Source organism: Sus scrofa, chromosome 1 (assembly GCF_054392235.1).
Source record: "Sus scrofa isolate SSC_HxYL_T2T_F1_AM1 chromosome 1, Sscrofa_HxYL_maternal_Yorkshire_Landrace_v2.0, whole genome shotgun sequence".
NCBI lineage: Eukaryota > Metazoa > Chordata > Mammalia > Artiodactyla > Suidae > Sus > Sus scrofa.
Window position 1 is genome coordinate 73,018,730 of NC_139383.1, and position 22,028 is coordinate 73,040,757.

Below are 22,028 nucleotides of genomic sequence, written 5' to 3' on the forward strand. Positions count from 1 at the left end.
TCAATAAAGGCAAATAACACATGAAAAAAAAAAAAAAAAACAGCCAACAGTAAATAAGAGTAACTATAGGATTTCAGAGGGCCTTTTTCTTTATACCTCAGTGGAATATAAACCAAAAAGATTTTAGGCAGTTTATTAAAAATATATTATTGGAGTTCCCGTCGTGGCGCAGTGGTTAATGAATCTGACTAGGAACCATGAGGTTGCAAGTTCGATCCCTGGCCTTGCTCAGTGGGTTAAGGATCTGGCATTGCCATGAGCTGTGGTGTAGGTTGCAGACTCGGCTTGGATCCCACGACAGCTACAGCTCCAATTAGACCCCTAGCCTGGGAACCTCCATATTGCCAAGGGAGCGGCCCTAGAAAAGGCAGAAAGTCAAAAAGATCATAATAATAAAAAAATAAAAATATATTATTACAATGGCATAAAAGTAAACGGTTGTGGAAATCTCTAAATTGATTTTTTAAAAAAATAAGAGAAAGGGGGAAAAACCAGGAATATGATTAAAATTTAAATACTTGTGAAGGTATTTATACAGATGTTTAAGGTGATATGGTGGGAAGTTTTCCAGTTGCTTTCCTAGTAGATGAGGCCGCCAGATAAACCTGGGTTTGAGTCCTATTACTGCCATTTACGAGTTGTGTAAACTGAGCTTCAGTATCCTGACCTGTGATATGGAGATACATTTTCTTTTTTTTTTCTTTTTAGGGCCGTACCCCCAGCATATGGAGAGTCCCAGGCTAGGGGTCCAATCGGAGCTACAGCTGCCAGCCTACACCAGAGCCACAGCAATGCAGGATCCACATCTGCAAGCTACACCACAGCTCACAGCAACACCAGATCCTTAACCCACTGAGCAAGGCCAGGGATCAAACCCTCAACCTCAAGGTTCCTAGTCAGATTTGTTTCCGCTTCGCCACAACAAGAACTCCTGGAGATGCTATTTACTCCAAGGGACAGTTGGAGGATTAAAAAGGGATGAACGGAAAGCACCTAGTATAATGCCTGATAGAATCAGTACTCAAAAGCTTGTAGCTGTAAATGAGTGCATGTGATCATGAAGTTATCATTTTCTTATAGATGATATAGATATACATTAAACTAATATGGTCAAATTGCAATATACTGAAAACTTATGTTAGAGACTAGCTATATAGCTCTCTGATGACCTGGCTTCCTCTGAGGATAAAGTTGAAAATAATCTGGAAGAACTGATGGATGGCACATGTTTTAATCAATTTCCATGAGTTCTTGATAAAGGACCGGCTGACACTGGGTTCAAAGACCTGGAGGTCTTTTAAAAAGCCCCTGTGCTCTGCCAACCAAGGGAAGAGCAGGACCCACATGTTCTTTTCTGAATGAAGCCTCCCAAAATGTGGCTAGCCCCATACCCTGCGGGGAGACACTTTCCACAGAGTCAAAGTTCTTCACAAAACTCAGCTCCATTCCAACATATAGGCCCCAAAATACTACATCTTGGCTCCAATTATTTTAATATGGGGGAAATTGAGGATTTATGTTACCTAAAGCCAGCTAATCTGGCCATTCAGGGGAAAAAGTTAATGAGGTACCCATGGGGCCACTGACGGTAAGCAATTTCATTCCTTGGTGGATCTTCCAAGGTAAATTAGTTGCACAATGGACCTGTAGAATAATATAGAATTGGTATCAGGTATATGCCATGATGGGACGTGACAATTTTAGCAGAGGTCATATGGCAGGACCAGTTGTATTTAGGGACCAATCATAGTATAGGATTCTTATCTTTCTGTTTTCTATAAAAGTATATTCATCTAAATCATCCAAAACTGGTTTCAAGTCACTAACATAAATGCTAAAAGAACATGAGGCTGGAATTCAAAGTTTTAAGGCTTAAAATAACCAGGTAAGTTCTAATACCCTATACTCTTAGAACCATTCCATCACAAGCATGTAAAAAGACACGGAGCATTACATCTGTGGCATGCGTGGGTTCCCAGGCTAGGGATCGGACACATGCCACAGCAGCCACCTGAGCCATTGCAATGACAACTTCAGGACCTTGACCCACTGAGCCACCAGGGAACTCCCACAAGTGTGTACTTGTCATAGGATGTGATGGAAATGGCTTTTCACCTCCAGTCTTCCTCCCAATACCCCAAACCCAGTCTAATCATGAGAAGAACATCAGATAGATTCTGATACTGGAGGCTCCGACAAAATATGTGCCCAGTCCTCAAAACTGTCAAGGTCATCAAAACCGTGAACTCCAAGAACTGCCATAGCCAAGAGGAGCCTTAAAGAGACAGGACAACTGGAGTTCCCTGGTGGTCTAGTGGTTAGGGCTTGGTGTTTTCACTGCTTGGTGTTTTCACTCCCTGCTCTGGGACCTGAGATCCCACATCAAGCTGCTGCATGCCTTAGCCAAAAGAGAGACATGGTAACTAAATGTAATATGGGATTCTGCAACAGAAAGGAAGGACCATAGGTAAAAACAAAGAAAATGGATATAATCTCTGGATACTAGTTATTAAAGTATTAGCATAATTTTTTAAAAAGACATGGAGCATCAAATGACATGCAAATTATTTTCTTAGCTGTACTCCAGGGAAATGGCCACCAGGATGCAGCTAATTGGTATAGAATTAAGGTAGTGTTAATGGGAAAAGAAGAGAGATGTTGTAAAGTGAAAATCAGAAGAATTTAGGGGTTAAATGGATTTGAAGTTATGGGAAAAAGATGGGAAAGAAACATGATGTTTATACTGAGAAATGCTCTCAACTAGAAAAATTATACTCAACTTAATAAAAACGAGGAGAGCAAGAATGACTTGTAGGGGCTGAAGATGAACACCACAATCAAGAAGAAACACCTAACAGGTATTGGGAAAAGAGGCAAGTTAGAAAGACGGCACTTGCAGGGTCAGAAGGACAGATGGTGAGGTCTAGCCCCTCTTCCCTGTTTTATTACAAAAAAATTCAAATATAAAGCCCTGAACACTCACCTGCCCACCACCTATATTCTACCATTGACATTTTACTTTGTGTTATTATGTTCCTATCCCTCTATTATCTCCATTCATCAATCCACTTTATTTTTAAAACATACATCTCAAAGTACACATTACCCTGAATACTTAAGCATACCTATCATTAACTTGAGTTCAATATTTGTTTATGGGATTTTTTTTAGGTAAAACTTATATACAATGAAATGCACAAATCTTAAGGGTACATTTCCTGAGTTTTGACAGATGCATACACCTGTGTAACACCAACCCCTATCAACATACAAACCCTCACAATAATTTCTGTCACCCAGAAAACTTCCTCACACCATTTCCTAGTTAATCCCTGCTCCCACCCTTCCAGAGGCAACCCTTCTTCTGATTTTTTTCCCCCCAAACAACTTAGTTTTGCTTATTCTAGAATTTCATCTGAATGTAACCTGCATTGGGTCACCTAAAAGATTATTTGAGAAATGCAAGAGCTCTGGTTTTGAATTTGATTTGAACTGATTTTCAAGTTACAAAAGTAATGCTTGTTCCCTAGTAGGGTTAAGTGGAAACACACACACAAAAGAAAGAAAAAGAAAACTCACTATCTCACCATCTAGATGTGTATATGTGTATATATGTTTGTTAATAAAATCAGTGTCATAACACAGTTGTGCAACCATTACCACTAGATCCAAGAATTTTTTTGTGTGAGTGTCTTTTTGTCTTTTCTAGGCCCGCACTCTCAGCATATGGAGGTTCTCAGGCTAGGGGGTCGAATCAGATCTGTAGCCACTGGCCTGCACCAGAGCCACAGCAACGCAGGATCCGAGCCGTGTCTGCGATCTACACCACAGCTCACGGCAACACTGGATCCTTAACCCACTGAGCAAGGCCAGGGATCAAACCCACAACCTCATAGTTCCTAGTTGGATTCGTTAGCCACTGAGCCACGGTGGAAAAGTCCAGAATTTTTTTTAATTATCCCACGAAGAAAGCCCACACCCATTAGCAGTCACTCCCCATTCCACTCTACCCCCAGCCTCTGGTAACTGCTAATTTACTTTTTGTCTATGGATTTTCTTCTACTGGAGTTTTCATATAAATGGAATCATACAGTATATGACCTCTTATGTCTGGCATCTTTTTCTTAGCAACATGTTTTCAATATTCATCTACACCGAAGCCTGTATCAATATCTCCCTGTTCTTTATGGTTGAATAATATGCCACCATGTAGATATACCACATTTTGTTAATTTATTCATCGGCTGATGGATATTTGGATTGTTTCCATTTGGGGACTGAATAAAGCTGTTATGATCGTTCATGTACATGTATTATGTGTGAATATGTTTTCATTTTGCTTGAACCGTATGCCTAGGTGTGGAATTGCCGGGTCATGGGGTAACTCTGTGTTTAACTATCTGAGGAACTGCCAAATTTTTCCAAAGTGGCTACACTGTTTTACATTTCCACCAACAATATATGAGGGTTCCAACTGCTTCATGTTCTTGCTAACCCACTAGCCCTCATCTGCATTTTTTTTTTTTTTTTTTTTTTTGCTTTTTGGGGCTGAACCCAAGGCATATGGTAGTTCTTAGGCTAGGGGTTAAATCAGAGCTGTAGCCTGCAGCCTACACCACAGCCATAGATAGCAACACAGGATTCAAGCTGCATCTTCGACCTACACCACAGCTCACAGCAACACTGGATCCTTAAGCCACTAAGTGAGGCCAGGGATCAAATCCGCATTCCCGTGGATACTAGTCAGGTTCATTGCTGCTGAGCCACAATGAGAACTCTCTTGTAGTGGTTTTGAGTTGTAGTTCTCTAGTAACTGATGATATTGATATTGAGTATCTTTTCACGTGCTGATTGGACAATCATATTTATATTTAAATAGACATTTCTGCAAATATATATGCTTATTTTAACACTGGGTTGTCTTTTTATTGTTGAGTTTAAGAGGTTTTGGAAAATATCCATTTTGGATACAATCCCTTGTCAGATACGTGGTTTTCAAATTTTTTCTCCCATTCTGTGAATTATCTTCTCATGTTCTTGAAGGTTTTCTTAGAAGCAGTAAAATTTTTTATTTTGATGAATTTACTTGTTTTGTTTTTGTGACTTTTGCCTTTGGTGTCATAGGTCAAATGTACCTATAATCTGTTTTAGAAAACGGTACAAAGAAGAGACCTAACCTTAAAAAAACCATTTAAGTCAGTACCTGTCTGTACCACTATTAGAGTATAAATGCTCGTATACAGTCGGGTCTAATTTTGGCTCATGGCCAAAGCTTTGTTAGTTTGTCCTAAGATGGTCCCAAAGTAGTCTGAGTATGGCACACAAAAGAAATAGTGGTACCTCCAGTTTTGCCTCAGCCCACCCTTGTATAACCAGGTATCTTTTATTCTAAGGCATTTATAAAATGTTTATCAAGTTGAATGGGAAAACAGTTTTAGGGAAGAAAAAGCGTGAACAATCATGGACCAGCCAACACTGACCCAGCACTGTTCTCATTGTTTCCATTTCTGCTGAGATCATCCCTGCTCTCATTTAAACTCCTCTTTCAACACATTTTCAGTACACTCGGGGTAAACATTAGTCTTATTTGTCAAACATTTCCAGCTCATTCCTCTCTCAGACCCTCTCTCGTGGTTAGGTGAAATCACATGCCTGGTTCCAGCCAATGCACTGGGTGGAAGCACCAAGCAGAGTTTGCTGGGTTGGTTGGATCTCTCCAGAGTATGCTTTTCTCTCCAGCAATGTTCAAAATGGTGGCTATTCCATCAATCTAAGCCCCCAAGTGACTAAGATTAGATTTTTTTTTTTTAAAGCATGAAGACTTTCGTTGTTTTAAACCATTGATATTTGGAGGAGAAAGTTAATGAAGCATCACAGCCTGTCCCAACTAATATACCAGTCACTGTCCTCCTATTCTTAACTCATTGGTCTGCTTTATTGAATGGGGCGGGTGGTCGGGTAAAAGCATGGGTTTTAGGCAGAACATGAAGCAACTGGGCCTGAAAGGATTTCATGCAAGGGTCCTTATTCACTATTCTCAAATGCATGACTTCAACTACACTTTAGAGTACACCTACCAATGGTATAGAGGACTTGGGTGTTTCAGAGTGCTTCAGTGTCCAAAAGGGGAAATGCCTGGGCAATGAACATTTTCATAAAAAGTAAAAGAAACATTTATGTAGTTACATTGAATGGGTAAAATTTTACAGAGGGGAAAGCCCCCTACTTTTCAGTACAGGGCAAAACTTTTGACACAGCTCAGAAAAATCACTATAAAGAAATACACAATTAAGTCACCAATTTGACACATATCTACCACTTTCAAACTGTTTCATAGTCTTTTATACTTCTATTTACTGCACATTTACAAAACTCTTATCATTCGTATTGTGCCCATCCTCCAAATACACTAAACATTGAGGACTTGGCAAAATATAAATTGATGTAAGCTATGAGCAATCAATATAAACAAAATGGGTGTATATATAATCTGATAAATTGATCACTTGGCAAGTTGCTGTCTTGACCTAGAGCTTTTATAATCATAACTCAGATAATATTAGGGAAAGAGAAAGGGGAAGTATTATGTATCAAAGAGTTTCAATATGCATTTTTTTGCTTTATGATGATTAATTAGAATTGCAATGTTTCTAGAAGAAACAAGTCAGCTAAAAGTAAATTTAAGTTTACCCCTTTGTTTCTCTGTGAAACACAAAACGTCCTGGTATGAGAGCATTTCCACTAGGAAAGGATTATACATTTTGAAGCTTAATGAACTACCTGTATGAAATAGTTGCAAGCAAAGAAACTAGGACTAGTATAAAATTAACTTTGGAATTAGTGTACCAGCTAAACTGTACTAATACCACTATAGGCAAGCAACTTAAACATTAGCAGAAAATAACACTCATTCTTATCACGCATTATTTTTATGAAAACCCTCTACTTTACAAACACAAACGTCGTTTCAAAAAATGACTTATCAGAGGTACCACCTCACAGGGGTCAGAATGGCTATCATTAGTAAGTCTACAAATAACAAATGAAGGAGAGGATGTGGAGAAAAGGGAAACCTCCTGCACTGTTGGTGGGAATGTAAATTGGTACAACAACTAAGGAAAACAGTGTGGAGATTTCTCAGAAAACTAAGTATAGAACTACTGTATGACCCAGCAATCCCACTCCTGGGCATATACCCAGACAAAACTGTAATCCAAAAAATACACGCACCCCTATGTTCATAGCAGCACTATGCACAATAGCCAAGAAATAGAAACAACCTAAATGTCCATTGACAGATGAGTGGATTAAGAAGATGTGGTACAAGAGAAAACCACGACTCGCAAAGACACATGTACTCCGATGTTCATTGTAGCACTATTTACAATAGCCAAGACATGGAAACAACCTAAATGTCCATCAACAGAGGAGTAGATCCAGAAGATGTGGTACATATACACAACGGAATATTACTCAGCCATTAAAATGAAGGAAATACCAGCATTTTTAGCAACATGGATGGACCTAGAAACTATCATGCTAACTGAAGTCAGCCATACAATGAGACACCAACATCAAATGCTTTCACTGACATGTGGAATCTGAAAAAAGGTCAGACTGAACTTCTTTGCAGAACAGATGCTGACTTACAGACATTGAAAAACTTTTGGTCTCCAGAGGAGACAGTTTGGGGGGTGGGGGGATGTGCCTGGGCTGTGGGATGGAAACCCTGTGAAATCAGATTGTTATGATCATTACACAACTATAGATGTGATAAATTCATTTGAGTAATTAAAAAAAGGAAAAAAATAAAGAAGAAGATGGAATACTTCTCAGCCATAAAAAAGAACAAAATAATGCCATTTGCAGCAACATGGCTGCAACTAGAGATTCTCATACTAAGTGAGGTAAGTCAGAAATAGAAAGACAAATACCATATGATATCACTTATATGTGGAATCTAAAATGTGACACAAATGAACCTATCTATAGAGCAGAAACAGATTCACAGACATGGAGAACAGACTTGTGGTTGCCAAGGGGGAGGGAGAGGGAGTGGGATGGACTGGGAGTTGGGAGTTAGTAAATGTAAACTATTATGTTTAGAATGGATAAGCAATGAGGTCCTGCTATATAGTATAGGGAACTATATCCAGTCTCTTGTGATAAAACATGATAGAAAATAATATGAGAAAAATAATGTGTATATATATATATATATGTATGAGTGGGTCACTTTGCCGTACAGTAGAAATCGACAGAACACTGTAAATCAACTATAATAAAAAAGGTCTGCTGAATAAATTAATATCATGAAGTTATCAATGCACAAATATTAGTTTATATTTCAAAAAATTAAAAGACAAATAAATAGGAGTTATATTAATTGGAAGAAAAGTTATGAAATGATCACTTTCAGGTTATATTAGTTGCCTCTTTGGAAAACCAAGAGAATCAATCAAAAAATTATTCTAAATAATATAAGAACTAAATAAAGAGACTGGGCCCAAAACTAATGTTCAGAAATAAATAACATTTTTATATGCAAATAAGAATCTGTTAGAATTTACATTGTTCAGCACAGCAGCCACTAGCCACACACAGCTATTCAAATTTTATTTTATTTTATTGCTTTTCAGGGCCGTGCCCGTGGCATATGGAGGTTCTCAGGCTAGGGGTCAAATTGGAGCTGTAGCTGCCAGCCTACACCACAGCAACGCCAGATCCGAGCCACGTCTGCAACCTACACCACAGCTCATGGCAACACCAGATCCTTAACCCAAGTTTTGTATTTAAATTTTATATTCAAATTTTAATAAAAATTAAAGAAAATTTGAATTTTAGTTTATTAATAACATTAGCCATATTCCACATCCTCAATAGTCAATTGATATTTTGGGGAAACTAGCCAGTTGGAATTATTTTCCATAGGCCATATGATAAACAAGCAATAAGGGCCAGGGGAGTTCCCGTTGTGGTGCAGTGGCTAACGAATCCGACTAGGAACCATGAGGTTGCGGGTTCGATCCCTGGCCTCGCTCAGTGGGTTAAGGATCTGGCGTTGCTGTGAGCTGTGGTGTAGGTCGCAGATGCAGCTCGGATCCCGCGTTGCTGTGGCTCTGGTGTAGGCCGGTGGCTGCAGCTCTGATTTCCACCCCTAGCCTGGGAACCTCCATATGCCGCAGGAGAGGCGCTAGAAAAGGCAAAAAGAAAAAAAAAAAATTTTATTACAAAAACCAAAGCCTATAAGCTTTATAGGCTGCATTTCCCCTACCTCCGATTTCTGTCCCATGTAAGTTTAATTTCTTATATGAGAGCTGCAGAAGGTCTGTGGGCAGTCGTTTCAGGCTTCAGTGCAGTAAACCCTCATCTAGAAGGTTAGAATTTGACAATCTGCCTAATAAGTGTTTAGTAGGAACGAGGATCTGCTATCGATACGCTTAGTAGGCACGTATTCAGTCAGAATTTTCTATATATATATTTTTTTGTCTTTTTGCCATTTCTTGAGCCGTTCCCAGGGCATATGGAGGTTCCCAGGCTAGGGGTCTAATCGGAGCTGTAGCTGCCAGCCTATGCCAGAGCCACAGCAACTTGGGATCCAATCCGCGTCTGCGACCTACACCACAGCTCACGGCAACACCTGATCGTTAACCCACTGAGCAAGGGCGGGGATCTAACCCACAACCTCATGGTTCCTAGTCGGATTAGTTAACCACTACGCCACGATGGGAACTCCAACAGCTCAATTTAGATCTTTTAAAAGGCAATGGAGTTTTTCCAGGTATTGACATTATGTTCTTGGAGCCTAAGGAAATTACTCTAGAATAGGTTTGTCTGTCAAAGACTACCCTAGAAAACCCCTGGGTCGGGGGGTAGGTGGGGGGAATGCCATATAACACGATTGAACTTTTAACAATTTCTTTCCATCAGTAGTTGTTTTGTGGTGGGGGGGAGTGGGGTCGAAGATGGTGGGATGGGGTGGCCATGCCTGCAGCATGTGCAAGTTCCCAGGCCAAGGATCAGACCTGAGCTGCAGCAGTGACAGCAGTTGGATTCCTAACCTGCTGCACCCCAGGAGAACTCCTGTTAGTAATTGTTTTAAAATTCAAGACAACCAATTGAAACATAAAGGAACTTTCTTTGTAATTAATTTTGCTGTCCAGTATTTAGGCACAGATTTCATGGGTAAGACAAAGCTCCTCAGAGCCTTGATTTCCACATGTGTTGAATGGGGCTGGGAGTGATTCCACGGGGCAGGATTCAGAGGGTGTTGGATCAAAGCAGGCAAAACATTACTCTGGATAAAGAAGTGTTTACTAGGAGCACTGTCCTGGAGTATAGGAATCAACACCCTGGCAGGAACCCCAGCAAATGGTGCAAGTATCCTGTTAGGATGGTCCCAAGAAGTACAGAAAAAGCAACGAGACACGTTCACTGAGGCTGAAATGCCAGCACTGCCCTGGAAGGTGGTAGAAGTGGGGGGAAGGCTCAGAGAAGTGGGCATGCACCAGTGGATGTCCTCTGCCAGGCCTAGATGACTGCGCCCTGGGAAGGGACCACAGCACATGATTCAGCAGAGCAATAAGCAATGTGCTGGCAAAAGGGGTGCCAGCACTCGAAGACTGCAGTGGTAGCTCTCCTGTGCAGATCGGGGATGAGGTTCTGTCTTTTCAGATCTGAGCTCCTTGACAGCAGTGAGAGCAATAGGACAACTCCCACTGGTCCCACACCAGCCCCTCCTCATGGAGGCCAAGTGGTGGTATTTAGCCACAGAAGCCACATGCATGCAATTATTGTCATGGATAGTAGGGTGGAGTGACAGCCAGGTGGCCTGACCCACACAGACGCATGGAGAGGGTGAATAAATGTAGTGGTCCTGGAGGCAAGTGCATGAGTAGCCCAAAAAGGTATTTCTCAACCCATACAAACAAAAGAAATCAAGGATACAGGATGAAAGCAGTCAGCCCAATGAGAAGTCAGGATGACTTGCCCATTTTCCAGAACCAAGCCAGCTTTGGGACCCAACTGAAAGAGGCTAGGTGCTCAGGAAGCACAAGTATTCATAGAAATGATTTCCTGGTCCTTCCCAAAGGGATCCGTGGCCACGCGCTTGAATAACTCCACACTGGGGGATGGTGAAGACCCAAACATTATAAGGATTGTTGGACACAGAGTCCTGGTGGACATTAATACCTGGAACCCTGAAACATCAGTATGGAACCCTGTTAGAGTGGGGACGGGGCCAACATCATGGAAATGTCTGTGACCCGTGAGGTTCTAAGTGCGGTTTAATTCTGGGTGTAATGCTCTGGTATTGCCCTCTTGAAATGCTTAATAATTTTCAAACAAGGGGCCCTGCATTTTCAGCTTGTGTTGGGTCCTGCAAAGTCCACAGCTGGTCCTGCTGGGAATGTATGAGTGGCCTAGAAATGAATGGAGCTCTGGCCCTGAGCTTATGTTGCATCTCTTGGGTATGCAGACCCGTCACAAATATTTTGCTGCTCTCTGACTGTATACTTGAGATAGACATTCCCAGTAACTGACATATCATGCTGTCTCCTTGGCCTGTGGGATAAGCACGAGAGTGAAGACAGCCAAGTGGAAAGCTCTGAAACAATTTTCCCCAAAGGTCAAAAGCATCATGTTGAGAAACCCTGACCTGAGAAATCACTCAGTGTAAATATTTCTTCTAGCTGCCAGTTTTTTTATGCCACCTCATTTTTTTCGTCCATTCTTAGTTTTTGTGGTTTTATTCCCCACCCCCCTTTTTTCCTTTTTAGCACCGCACCCACAGCGTATGAAGGTTCCCAGGCTAGGGGTCAAATCAGAGCTGTAGCCGCCAGCCTATGCCACAGCCACAGCAACGCCAGATCCGAGCTGTGTCTGTAACCTATACCACAACTCACGGCAACGCTGGATTCTTAACCCACTGAGCAAGGCCAGGGATCGAACCTGCGTCCTCATGAATACTAGCCAGATTTGTTAACCACTGAGACATGACAGGAACTCCTGTGGTTTTACGCCTTTTAAAAATCCTTTACTGACACTTAAGAGTCTGTTCTGGGAGAAGTGATAGTAAACATAATTGTTTAACTGTCACATTTACAAAACCCATATGGTGAAATGTGAATTTATGTCTGTTGAAAAATACTTCCACTTCTGTCTGAAATGATGACTTAGGTGAATGGTTAGCATTAGGAAAAATGTGTGAACCAAAGAATGAAAACAGAATGATTGTGGAATCAGCAAGAAATGGACTTTGGGTCTTACGGAATATTCCATACAGTTGTTCTGAAGGTAAGCTGTCATTTTCTAAAAGTAAAAAATGAGTAGCTAAAAGCTGCAGACAGCAATAACCAGACATTATCAGTTGAAATGTATCAATTTTTTTTTTTTTGTCTTTTTAGGGCCACATATGGAGGTTCCCAGGCTAGGGGTCCAATCGGAGTTACAGCTGCCGGCCTACATCACAGGCACAGCAATGCTGGATCCTTAACCCACTGATGGAGGCCAGGGATCAAACCCACAACCTCATGGTTCCTAGTCAGATTCGTTTCTGCTGTGCCACAACGGGAACTCCTTTAAATACTTTTTAATCTTTCTAAAGGACGACTAGAATTTTCTGAAGGACATTTCACACACGCTGCCACTCCCTCCATTATTATTTAAACAGCGTTTATTTAAACTTAAGAGTTACAGATGTTTCTTATCGATTGTTCTGGGCTTAAACAGAAGTTGGATTACATGGGACTTGCTGCATTCATTCTGAATCTTAAAACAGGAGTCAGGAAGCCAGCATAAAGAAGTTTTTGAGGAACTCAGTCTAGGAATGCAGAATGAAAACCCTACTCTGAACTCAAAGACTGTCCCCTCCTTCCAAGGGACATCCCTATCATTCTCTTAACTCCGTGTGCCAGCGGGAGCCTTGGGGCATATTGGTGTGTCCTGGTCTTTTACTCTGGCCTCTCATTTAAAGGAGTAACACCCCCACCACCACCACCGCCTTTGAAATGGAAAAGCATTGAGAACCGGCTGTATAGCACTGGGAATTGTATCTAGTCACTTATGATGGAGCATGACAATGTGAGAAAAAGAATATATATGTGTATATATATATATGTAGGTGTGACAGGGTCACCTTGCTATACAGTAAAGTGATGGAACACTGTAAACAAGCTCTGATGGAAAAAATAAAAATCACTAAGAAAAAATAAAGGTGTAACGTCGCAAGGCATGTTTCTACAGTATCTTCTTAGCCTCTTTGCTTCTATTTTCTATGCTGAAAACTCCATCTTGTCCTGCTTTACTTTACCCCATATTCCTGCTTGAAAAACAGTCGCAGTGCTGGTAAATGACTTAAGCTTAAGAACAAAGACCTAAAGGCATAAGTTATTCATAGGGTCAACTGAATGAGGACAAAATGTGTTGGTCTAGGCACACCAGACCTGTGCAGATTGGCACACTGTTTACACAGCATGATATGTCCTCTTAACAATAAAAGGAAGAGGAACCCCATGGCCCCAACTGGTTTATGAGGGGTCGTTAGCATAATACGCATTAGCAAAGAGAACCAAGGTGCAAATTTAGGCACGCCCCAGGTTGCCACAGATAGACGTGCCAATTGCGAAAGCACAGTGATGATTCTCTAGATGCTATGCATAGATAGCTAACGCCAAGCTTCCTCAAATGTTAATGATTGTTAAATGCCTAAAGGTCAGAGTAAAAGCTTAACCATCTACCAGCTATGTGACTTTTAAAATAATAAAAGAACTATTAAAATAATAAAAAAAAAACCCTATATCCTGTACCTATAGCCCCCTCCTCACTTGACGTAATCCCAAAGAGCACAATAAAAGCAGTGTGGTTTCTTGAGGTGGCGCTCTTGGTCCCTAAGACCTTCAGTCCCCGGTTCCCTCCTTTAATTAAGATAAATGTCTCGTGCCTTGTTTTATGTTAACTTTTTTCCTTAAGTTTCACAGCACCCATTCTTCAGCCCTCACCTGCTGAGCTGGTCTCAGCAGTGTACCCTTTCATGACATCTTTGAGGCATTAATAAACCCCTTTATTTATTTATATGAAATCAAAACTGTTTTGTGGGATCTAATTAGAAATTGCTTGGACTAGAGTTCCCATTGGGGCTCAGCGGAAACAAATCTGACTAGCATCCATGAGGACACAGGTTCGATCCCTGGCCTCACTCAGTGAGGTTAAGGATCCAGTGTTGCTGTGAGCTGTGGTGTAGGCCAGTGTCTTACAGCTCCGATGCAACCCCTAGCCTGGGAACTTTCATATGCCACAGGTGCAGCCCTAAAAAGGCGAAAGAAAGAAAGGAAGAAAGAAGGAAGGAAAGAAAGAAAGAAACTGCTTGGACTAGAAAACAGCTTTAAAAAAACACATTGATTTATCATTATTACTTTTCCAATGGACTTTGGAAAATCAATACATTCCTATGAAGGAAAAATATCAAGTTAAAGAATCCAACTCTGTGGTTAATAAGAATGTATTCGGCATACCTCTGCAAGGTACACTTGGAGGGTTTCTGTGGAAACAAACATGAAAACATACAAAATATGGGTTAAAATGAAGGTTTAAGGGACACTTTATAAATTTATTCTTTAAAAATATGTTCTCTAACTTGAAGCTTTTTCTTATTTTTCAGTCATCTGTTTTGTGTGTATGTGTGCTTATAAATAAAAAATTCCCTTTATAAGAGGTTAAGTCCTTGGTTGAAAAGCATACACGTACCCTTCCATTTCTTTTTCCACGAAAAACTTCCATGACTCTCAAAATTACAAGAGAAATACCACAGTAAGTAAATTTTAACAAATTTTATATTCATTAGTAAATCATGGTTTCAGTTGTGTAAATAATTCCATTTGCTATTATTTGAAGAAAAGGGTATTTGTGTGGCCTAGAAAAAGACTCAGTCCTCATAGTCTTTATTATAGATAAAATGATTCTGAAACTAAATTTGTGTAATAGTCCTTGACATAAAAGGCAAACATATACCGTATCATTTCTCTCTGATACCATTTTCCATTCTTACAAAGAAAAAAATAAAAATAATCGCATTTCAAATAAAGTCTATTAGCAGGCTGAGCTTTGATCAGTTTCTAAACCATCAAGAAATGTCTTCTTTTTGAGAAATGAGAAAGCCTACCTATGACCTGGAGGTGAAATATAGAGCTCCTATAACCATAGCAGTACCAAAAATCTACCTACCAGAACTCTGCCAAAGTCAACCCTTCCAGTCCTCACCCCCAACATAGCTTATTGAATTCTGATCAGTGCCAATGAGAAGCAAAGCCAGTCATCTGGTTTCTGCACATCAGTAAGGGTGGCCTTTCTGCTGGAGGTCCTAGGAGGGAACTCCTGGGCAGTGCAGTCATGGTAGCAAGTGGTGGCAGAACAAGTTGACAGTATCACATGACAACATGCTCTAACCTCTCCCTCGTTCATGACTTTGGCTTCAAAGGCCACACAAGACACTTTTCAAGACAAAAGGCTTGAACTTCTGTGCACCCTGAGACGTGGATGGAAACCACAGCTACAAGCCAATTCCTTGCCTACACTCAATGAAAATGCTGTAATGCAGCCTCGCACGGGGTTTCCTCGGAGGTCAACCTACAGAACTTCTGCAAAGGTTGTTAATAATCCACTAATTGCTTTCCTGCACCTCCCCCAGTCCCATCAAATGACTCTGAAATCTAATTTCTTTGCTCTGACAAACAGAGCAAGGAAAGAATACATGATCTCAAGGGAGACAGAGGCCAAGACAAGATAGGGCCAAGGACCTTGGAACGATGGCCATGTTCACACAGCCCCTCCTGGAGTTCCCTGTACCATCCCCTCTTCGGCTCACAACCCATTTCTCTTTCAACAAACCTAGGAACTGGCAAAAAATTAGGGGGAGGGGGAGGATATTGTTTTTCATCCAACACGAGGTATTCAGCAAAACTCTGCAGGGAGGCAAAAACTTTTCCTCTCTCCTCTGACAGTCTCCAGCTGGGCCTGCCAATTAAATTGATCTGAAGACAGATTAACAGGCAAAAAGCATGCCAATTCTATTTAATATTTTTACCTGCTCATAGGAGCCTTCACAGGAAAATGAAGACACCTTCCGCCCAAAGCACTAAGGCCCAAGTACTAATGCACTAGTTTGAACAACAAGTAATCGTTGTGGAAAAGGAGCTAAAACATCTGTGGAGACTACAGGAAGATGAAAGTTACTCCAACGAGGTCTGTGTGTACAGAGTTCTTGCCGCCTGGACACCCCATCTTGGGGGATGTTTCTTTCCTCCTGGTTCAGGGAGGGTCCTTGTCACTTTGGGCAGAGGAAAGGGTGGGAGGGAGACTGTGGGAGTTTTCTCTTTTGCTTATGTTATTTTTCAAGTGCCTTGAACTCTAAACAGTCCTTATGCCAAAGTGGCATACTTTGGGGTGACATAGTCTGCTACTCTCTACCTCCAAAAGCAAATGAGGGGTTAGAGATGGCATCGTGCTCCTCACCCCCCAAATTCACGTGCTGAGGTCTTAACCCCTAGGGCCTTAGCATGTGACGGTACTTGGAGATGGGGCCATTTAATTAAGGTTAAATGATGTCATATGAGTGGAAATGATGTCATTTGAGAGGTCCTAAGCCAGTGTACCTGGTGTCCTGATAAAAACAGAGGTCCTGGGGTGCATGCACAGAGGGACCATCATGTCAAGGACACAGCAAGAGGGAAGCTATCTGCAAGCCAAAGAGAGATGGTGCTGAAGGACCCAACCCTGCCAGCACCTTGACAGTGGACTTTCAGCCACCAGCACCATGAGAAAATACATTTTTGTTGTTCAAGAAAATACATTTCTGTTGTTCAAGCCACTCCATCCTGATATTCTGTGACTGCAGCCTGAGTAGATTAATATACATGGCAAAAGAATATCACATAAAATGTTTCCCTGAGGAACTATCTAGACTTTCCCCTTGATACATCTCCTCAACCTGCCTATTTACAATCAGCACTGCCTTCCGAAAGGCTACATCTTACAGGTTCTTGTCCGATGTGTGTGTTCTTCCCTCCTGGCTCTCTGATAACATTCTCCCCAGTCATTTGGCAGCTCCCTAATTGGTTTTCTATTTTCCAAGTGCCAGTTTTCTGATGAAAGCTGTTTACAGCCTCACCACTTTGGGCAGAGGAGAGGGAGGGAGGGAGACTGTTGACAGAAGCTGTTTCTAAGAAACATCTCTTGTTTCCTCTTGACACAGTCTGTGATGGGAGAAGAGACTAAAGGGACAACTTAGGAAACAAAATATCAGATCACGAGCAGGGATGTGATTCCCTGCAGAGTGCTAGTCATGCACCATTTGGCCACGGTGGCTTGAGCTGTTCTGTACCAGGCTCGGCGCCAGGCATGGAGGATGCAGAATGAGTTAATGTTCCAGTCAAGTGTGATGTCTTAATTAATGAACCCCCAGACTAATGCTGCTCTAAAATGAAGTTGGGTGCATTTAAAACACACACACATTCTGAAGGCATCATAGAGAAGTTCAGAGACAAGAATGAAGAAAGGGGGAGAGGGGGTCTAACGAGCAGAGAGCTAAGGGGCAGAATCAGAGTGAGGAGCCCAAGAGGATGGGAGATGGGGAGACCAGGGCTAAGGAAGAGGCAGCCTTGGTGAATGGAAGGGGCCTTGACCTTCTCTCAGCTATAACCTCAGGGCAGCCCCCCACCTCCCCACCTCAGAGCAAATGCTGATGCCTTATCTGTGGTGGGAATGCCTTGCTGTCCACAGGGCTCCAGAGCCCTCTAAGGAAGAGCGGGACATTTAGAAGGAGCCTGTGCATTCACCATTTCTGGGGCCAGAAAGCTGCACCAGGGCATGAACTGTGAGCTGCAGCAAAGCGACCACCTTGAGAGCCATCGTAGTCTCCCTCCACCAACCTCAGACTCTCCCTCTCTCAACACCCCTATCCCATCCCACTGTGGAGAAAGAAAGCAGATACCCAAACAATGCCCAGGATCAACCAAACCAAAAGTTGGTTCTTTGGGAAATGTTCTATATCTATACACGTGGAAAATCAGCAGCCCTCAGAAAATTAAGGGCTTTACTGCTTTAGGAAACAGAAAAAGAAAAGGGGAAATTGAGAGGAAAAAAAATGCTAATGGTGAGTAATAAAAAGAGTGAACATGAGAAAGAACTTATTAGGGGCCGAACCCTGGCCTTTGTCATTGTTGAGCTCCGCCAGCAAGCATCCCAGTTGAAAAGATGAGTTCAGTGCATTTGACTTGGAAGGAAGAGATTATTCAAATTCCCCAAAGATGACAGCTTCTGGGAACACCTGGAGGGGTTCTGTTACTTCCTAGTTTGAACCTTTGAATCAGTATAGGTGATACAGTAGCACTATCTTCCATCTAAGAAAACCTTTAGATTCTACCTCTACCCTTCAAAACAGCGGCCAGGCCAGTCTCTTTGGAATTCTCATAGTCATCATGGCCTACCCAGGGTTTTTGGCATTTACTGCCTCCTGCACCTAAGTGTCTGTGTTAGCCTCTTGTCACAGTTTCTTTCATCTGTGGCCACAGTGAACCACTCCTGAAACTCATGCTCTTGTGCAAACCCTTCCCCTTGAGGCTGCGCTGGCCCTGTGACAGCTGCAGCTGATAAGATGTGGTAGATATGATGTTTTGGGGCTTCTGGGCCTAGGTGCTAAGAAGATCTGGGAAGCCCAGGCTAGTCATATGGAGAGGCTGCATGGGCAGAGGGTGCCTGGCCAGCCCCACCTGATGTACCAGGCATACAACTCAGAAGGCCATCTTGGATGGTCCAGCCAATAAAAGCCACATGCCACAGAGATGGGCCTTTTTTACCAAGCCCAAATCACAGAATTGTGAGTAAATAATTGTTGCTTTTACATAGTTTCTGTAGTGGTGCAGCAGAAACGAATCAAACTAGGAACCATGAGGTTGCAGGTTCCATCCCTGGCCTCACTCTGCAGGTTAAGGATCTGGCATAGCTGTGGCCATAGGCCAGCAGCTACAGCTCCGGTTAGACCCTTAGCCTAGTAACCTCCAAATGACAAGGATGTAGCCCTGAAAAGACTAAAAATAAAATAAAAAAAAAAATGTTGCTTTTAGTCACTGAGTTTTGGGATACTTGTTACCTAGTCATTGAAAACCAAAACATTTCTCTTCACCAAGTCTTTTTCAATCACTTCCTTCAAGATCTAGGTTAAGTTGTCCTCTCTGGAAGATGACCTGACAAACGCAAGGCAGTGTTTATTTCATTTTATTTTAGAACTTGATATATTGTTTGGATTATGCAGTCCTATGCTTTCTTTTTTTGGTCAGTTTCCTAAATTAACCTCTCTTTAAAGTTCATAATGATACTATCTAACATCGACCATCACGGACCAGGCCCTATAGCTGGGAATACATAATATTACCCACGTGTTACAGATTAGGAAACTGAGGCACAAAGAGGTTAAGTAACTTGCCCGAAGATGGTCCTGTAAAACTCATGAATTTGTTCATCATTCTATAGCATTGGTGGCATGCATCTGAGCTTTAAATGCAAACAATGAAAATTATATAGAAAAAATAGCATTGCGTCAATACTCTCAGTAAGAAGAAGAAAGGAGGAAGAAAAGAGACTACAGTAAGAGACTCAGAAACTGTGGTATGTGGTTATTGGACTAATAACGTCATGTAGACTCAGGGGCATTGGCTGGGCCAGTTTTGTAGTGTGTGGGTTTGTGGTGTGAACAAGAGTTAGGTAAGCCATGAAACGATGGAAAAACAGCAAATCATCACTTTAATTTTGAAGGTTTCCCAAAGCCAGTGCCATGAAGAGAGGCTCTACTTCGACTGGGATGCATGTGAGCTGGCCTGCTGTTGTTTTGTTTGTGTGTGTGTAATAAACTCTCTTTTGAGCTAATTTGGATGGGTTTCTGTATCCTGTAATAAAAAAGACCTCTGGCTAAGGTCCTTCCAAATGACCACATCTAGATGACCAAAGGTGATGGCCGTAAAACATTTCAAAATATATTTACTGGCTATGCAATTTTCTACTCTGTGAAACATAGGTTTCCTGACAAATTTTATATTAGGAGAGAAATGAAAGATCATGCCAGGAAACATAAAGTTCTTAGGAAGTAATTTGATTATAAACATATTTCCTTAATAGGATACAATTTGATTCTAATGCTCATTACCTTTTGACAAGAACATCAAATACTGGTTGTTTAGGTCAACGATTCATGACGCTCTCTCAAACGTTCACAGCCCAGTAGGGTACACAGCAGAGGCCAGCATCCATCTTCATTTTACTGATGGGCCTGAACTCTAAAGGGTTGGAGAATATCTGAGAGCACAAGGGCAGGAGGCAGGAAGCTGGCTTGGTCTTAGGGTTCTTGGCCCAGGGCTCTTTTAACCAGAGCGTATTATTCTATGATGCCGTTTTTCACTCCTGTAAGAATCAAGGAGACTTCTTTCTGACCATACAGACCTCAAGGTTCCATTAGAGCCTCTCCAGAGCTAAATGTGCTACAGAGGTCGTTATTCTATCATGGTCACTTAGGGAGCTCTTCCGAATACCATGCTTATCATAAAGTCATCTGCCTCCAAACGTTTCCTCCACTGACCAAACATTTCAGTGCTATGAAGACATCCTAGCTTTGAAATTTCTATTGAATCCATGTCTATCAATGTTATGAAGATCACTTAAGCTTCCATTCTTGCAACAAAGGTGACAGTAAAATTAAGTTTGGGGCACAGCATATGAACAGGACAAGAGGGTAATCTGGAGTATTGTTTTGTAAGCTCACACCTGTCTTCTGCTCATAAAGTGGCAAGGTCAGTGTGACCCTGATGCTGCCATTACGCCCTCCTCAAACCAAGGGGCTTATTCAATTTTTGCATCCTTTTGAAATATTTGCAACTTTAACCTGCCATTGGAGAAGTCATACATTTGGTTCGGCTCCAACAGCAATTTACATGTGAGAAAAAAATTCAGGAGGATTTAGGAAGAGGGGAAAAGCCATGGTGGCAGTTCAAGTGAAACAGTGACCTTCCGCATTTAAGAAGGGAAGATTATGTGCCGTTTAACAGACTTTGCAAGTTCCTTTCCTGGTCAGATACGCCATTCTTCAACCTCCTTTCCTCTAGTCCTGAGACTGCCCTGTAGGCAAAGGCCAAAGAGGCTGTGGCCTGAGGGCTGCTGGGGCCTGCCTACCTGCATCCTAGAGATTCTGCTGCTGCCTGGACTTCTCTCTGCCAGACAAGAGCAAGGAGAGGCTTGGATGTATATGATTTCGTGTCTCCCCAAGACAGAACAGTCCACTGTCCATTGACCTGCTGCTCGTGAGATGGCCAGGGAGAGGCTTGCACCAACGTCAGTGACACCACACAGTGCTGGCTCATTTCTCTGCTTTGTCTTATGTTTTAATCACAAATGGAAGAAGGTAGGAGGTTGTATAAACATAAAGATATAGCCTCTTTGGGGCTGTTGTCAACAGCAATCTAGAAAGTCTTTGGATCTGATTTGTGTTCATGTGGGAGAATCACACACAATTCAGTACAGTTGTTCCTTGGTATCCATGGGGGATTGACTCCAGGATTCCTGCAGATACCAAAATCCTATAGATGCTCAATTCCCTTATATAAAATGGCATAGTATTTTCATATAACCCACACACATTTTTTTTTTCTCTCTCTCTCTCTTTTTTTTTCTTTTTAGGACCGCACCTTCAGTATATGAAAGTTCCCAGGCTAGGGGTCAAATCAGAGCCATCGCTACCAGCCTATACCCCAGCCACAGCAACACCAGATCCAAGCCCCATCCGTGACCTATGCTGCAGTTTGCAGCAACGTTGGATCCTTAACCCACTGAGCATGGCCAGGAATCGAGCCCCCATCCTCGTGGATACTTGTTTGGTTCTTAACCCACTGAACCACAATGGGAACTCCATGAATATCTTACCATGTATTTTAATTCATCTTTAGATTACTCACAATATCTAGTACAATGCAAATTCTATGTAAATAGTT